Source organism: Mus caroli, chromosome 15 (genome assembly GCF_900094665.2).
Source record: "Mus caroli chromosome 15, CAROLI_EIJ_v1.1, whole genome shotgun sequence".
Lineage (NCBI taxonomy): Eukaryota > Metazoa > Chordata > Mammalia > Rodentia > Muridae > Mus > Mus caroli.
The window spans coordinates 87741864-87746680 of NC_034584.1; the positions used below are offsets into that span (position 1 = coordinate 87741864).

The 4817-nt window shown below is 40.7% G+C and overlaps 1 long non-coding RNA gene across 1 annotated transcript in view; it reads right to left on the reverse strand.

Moving 5' to 3' along the window:
• Positions 1-4817, reverse strand: part of LOC110310125 — an 11512-nt gene that overhangs the window by 2225 nt on the left and 4470 nt on the right. Inside the window, exon 2 of the long non-coding RNA XR_002379804.1 lies at positions 1404-2682. This is a non-coding gene — a long non-coding RNA (uncharacterized LOC110310125). The remainder of the gene's footprint in view (positions 1-1403; positions 2683-4817) is intronic.

The following is a 4817-nucleotide window of genomic DNA, read 5'->3' on the forward strand; positions in this document are numbered from 1 at the left end:
GTGGGTGGAGGAAGGAATGTCGCTATCAAGGTATGATTAGCATACCTTGGAGCAATGAGTCACAAAGGTCACATTCCCAAGCCTCGACCTAAAGGCCTAGAATTTTGTTTTTACTTTGCTATACTTTCATAACAGCCGTCACATCTTCTTGGGTAGTGTACAGACACATGAACGTCTCATGAGAAATGTCAACTTTTGTTGAGCAGGTTAGTTTCCACACTGTCCTTGCCCCCTCCAACCCAGTTTTCACTCCTTCCTGACTGCCAAGGCTCCTGTTCAGGTGACAGATCCTGTGATCCGGGGTCCAGCATTGTTCTGCCTTCACCTATATGACTATGCAGCAGCCAATCTTTGCAATAAGCTTCCCCTTTGTCTTCTGAGACTGGGCAGCCCTCAGTCTCTTCCTCCTCCACTTTCCAGACTCCTTTGTTGGCTCCTTTTCTTCACTGGAACCCACAAACCAGAGTCCCCTAAGGCTTATTTCTAAAAATTCTTTCTCTTTTCATCTTATGCTTCCGAGTGCTGCAATTATGACCTGTTTGTCCATGATTCAAATGAGTTGAAAGACCCTTGTCTGGCTTACTTGACATCTTCCTCTGAGGTTCTCCCAAACTGCCCCGAGACAACATGGCTAAACCTAACTTACGGTTTCTTGGTGCCTGCTCCAACAGAAAATGATGCCCATCTTCATATATGTAAGCTACAAATCTAGCCGTCATTCTTGGCTCACTTGATCCTGTCCACTGTCTACTTTGTCAAAGTCTTCATCATCACCAGTGTGGAAGGATGCAGCTCCTGTTTAAAAGAGCCCACAAGCCTTTCTTTTTTGCTCCCTCTAATCTGCCTTTCCCATGACAACCTGGGTAAGCCATCAAAAATGTTGAGTGTTACCATCAATCTGTGCCAAGCCCTTGCTGATGACCTGAGTCTCGCTCACCTAGAATCCCCGAGTGCACCTCTCTTTTTCCTTGGGATGCTCTCTCCTCTCTGCTTGCTGCCGAGCTGACTTCTCAGCTATTAAACTTCAGCAGTACTGGAACGGTCTGAAGGAGACTTACCTCTGCTGACAGTGCTGTGTGCACTCCTGAATCCTGCTTTTGACCTTTATGGAGACCACCAGAGTTCACAATTCCAAATGCATTCTTTGGCACCCTCTATTTTTCTCTCTAGACCACCAGCCATAGGACCAAGTTCTCCCAGACTGTTTCTGAACTGCCTGTTGGCACAATACAGATTGTGTGGCGCTAAATTGATGCCTAGCATTGTTGAACCAAAGGAGGGGCTATCTTCTGTTCCTATTTGTGACGTATGCAAGTGGAAACAAACTATTTATTATAGTACAAAGTTTATATATACAAACAAATTTATAAAATATGAGTGTAGACATATGTTGATACCCTTACCTCATGAAGCAGGACATAGAACCCAGGAGGCTTCCACCCTAAAATTGTCTCTGAGACCCAAGGATCTGACTATAACATGCACTCTGCATCTTTGCCAATGACAGCTGGGTAGGTGATCAGAGTACTGGCATGGGCCATCACAGGAAAACAGTAGTGTCCCCTATACAGTGGCCAGAAGAGCAATCTCAGCAGAGATGCCAGTGCAAGCTCAGTAAAGGGACGTGCTGTGCTGGTGCTGGCTGTGGAGGAAGGCTGAGCTGTTGCCGCTAGGGGAGAAGAACAGGTGGCCATTTAAAAAGCCCTTCACAATTAGGCCTTCACCCAAGCTGAAACCAAACTGTCCGAACTCCAGTGTGTGGATCGTATTTCCAGAGAAGTCAAAGACTACAAGTCAGAGTCTGCAGGTGTTTCCTTTTAGATTTTTGCCTTCAGGAAGAAACTAAAAGTAAATAAAAATTATGGCCATTTCACTGCACCAGAATAACATGTATGTATTTTTAGATTGTTGCATTTTAGTTAAAGCTGTCTGAGATATGAGCACGAACAAAAACTGTTCTATGAGAAAACTCTCCTTTCCTGCATTCCTGGCTTATTTTAATAGCTGTCTGTAAGGTACATTTGAGATTCAAGACTCTAATTTTTGTAACAGAAATCCAGTGAAAGCAGAATAGACTAGTATTTCAGAGATATCTACCGTTGCTAGACTTGGAAATCCAGTCTGTTTCTTTTTTTTTTTTCCGTAAGGGATCTGTTTTGTTCTGTTTATTTTGTTTTACTTGTGTGATGAGGAAATGAGGTATATAAGTTAATTATTTTAATCCCAATAAAATAATAATGAACTGGAACCACATGATGCCTGCCCCAGCTGTCAGTTACTTCAACAGAATGGAGAAGTGACGCCTTTTGCAAGCTGTAAATGAATAGCCGAAGTTGTTGCCCATGGAATTAGATTATTTAAAAATTACACTACTCAAGAGAATATTGGAGTAAGAAATCCCATTTTAGACTTTCCCAGAAGGGTTAAGCACATTACTATGATTTTGAAGATTTGAAACAGTTGCTGACACACAGAGAAATCTATGCTACTGTATTTTCAGCTTTTCCCTTCTAAGTTAATGGTCTTCATGAATCCAGGTTTGCTGTCAAATCACCCAAGATTTTGTTGAATGCCCGAAGTGGAAACTTTTAGTTTCTTTGGGAAGTTAGTTTATGTCAAATGATATTTTGCAGGGGCACACAGGTGAAAGGATGTCTTGATATACCAAACACGTGGAAGGACCTGTAATGAAAGAATATAAACAGGCAATTAATAATAACTGCAGAGAGAGAGAAAGAGAGAGACAGAGAGACAGAGACATACAGAGAGAGCCAGAGAGCCAGAGAGAGACAGAGAGAGAAAGAGAGAGAGCCAGCGAGAGANAGAGAGAGAGAAAGAGAGAGAGAGAGAGAGAGAGAGAGAGAGAGAGAGAGAGAGAGAGAGAGTTTTCCAGGGATGAGCCTGAAATAGATTTTCTGACCATAAGTAGTCAGTCCTAAATACATATACATACAAGCAATACTAAATGGACTCAGCAGGTCTTTATAAATTTATATACAAATATATATATGTATATATATATATATATATACATACACATATATACATCCAAACATATATTTATATAAATACACATGTATTTTATATATTTTTATATGCCAATTATATATTAATTAATATTTATCTATTATGTATAAGATGTTATACATATTATATAATAATGAACATTTTGTATATTGTAATGATATATTTAAAATATTTATATATTTATAGAAATACATATGTATTTAATATATACACATATGTGTATGGATATGTATTTAACAATAGTAATTAATAAGACCATGAATTTGATAGGGAATGGGAGAAAATGTGGGAGGACTTGACAGGGGGAAAGAAGAGATGGAGATGGTGTAAATAGAGATTCATGTATGAAATTCTCAAAAAAAAACCCAAACCATAAAAAGGAAGTGAGGCATAGTGGGAGGGCCTTAGGTCATTGGAGGCATTCAGTTGGAAGGGGTTATGGGACCTCTAACTTCCTGTTCTGAGATATGAACTCATCTACTCACATCTACTTTTGTCATTACTAATCTGCCTGAAGGTGACAGCTAGGGGACCTCACTGCACTGTGTACATCTCTAGCCTCTGTTAGCTGAGTTTCTTTACTCAGGGATAATCACCACAGATCTTACCTGCTGCTTCCTGAGCAGAGAGCCTTCCTTCATTTACTCTCTACCTGCCAGGTCATAGGATGCTAGCACATGGGACCAACTCAGCCCTTCAATGTTGTCAACTGTCTGGATTCTGTCATGAGTCTTCCTTCGTTTCTCAGAGCTGAGCGTGGTCTTCTTCACACATATCTATTTCCCAGTGTTATGTAAATCTGTCCCAAGGTCAGGACCCTTCTAGGTAAAAGAGACTTCTCAAATTAAGCACCCTAAACTGAGTATATTCCAAATGAAAGTCAACATTCTCTGTCTGTGCATCTGCTCTCCTTTTCTTTCTGTCTCAGCTCCTTATACCACCTCTCTCCCAATCATTGTGTCAGACACCTGGGAGGCATTTGTTCATTTGTTTGTTTTAACTTTTAATTTTTCTTTTATTGGAAAAAGTCTTTTGTTCTTCTCATACAATATACTATTGATTACATTTTCCACTCCTCCAACTCTCCCCAGGTCCTTTCCACCTCTGCTCAAATCCACACTCTGTCTCTCCTTAGAGAACAAATCTACATCTAAAAAAAAATAATAATAAAATCAAATAAGATTGAAAAAATAAAGTAGGATGGGACAGACAGAAGAAAAGGAATCAAAGAAAAAGCACAAGAAACTCATATAGATGCAGAGACACTCACGTGTTCACACACAGGACTCCTATGAAAATGCAGAACCGGAAGCCATAATATACACACAAAAGACCTATAAAGTTAAAAACCTCCAAAGATGACAGCGAGTTCATTTTGTGTTGGCTACTGACTGCTGGAAATGGGACCTGCTCTTTAGAGTGGTTTGTATCCCTGGTGAGACTCTGTTGGAGAGAACTAATTTTTCATTTTGATAGTGGTTATCAACTGGATATCATTTCTGAGTAAGGGTTGGGCAGGAGCATGTGTTCACTTCCTCTGCCGGTGCCGGAAGCCCACCTGCCACAGACCACGCAGACCCTGTGCGTGTTGCCACAGTGTCTGTGAGTTCAAACGTGTATCTGTCCTGCTGTGTTGTCTTAGTTAGGGTTTTACTGCTGTGAACAGACACTATGACCAAGGCAAGTCTTATAAAAAACAACATTTAATTGGGGCTGGCTTACAGGTTCAGAGGTTCAGTCCATTATCATCAAGGTGGGAGCATGGCAGTATCCAGGCAGGCATGGCACAG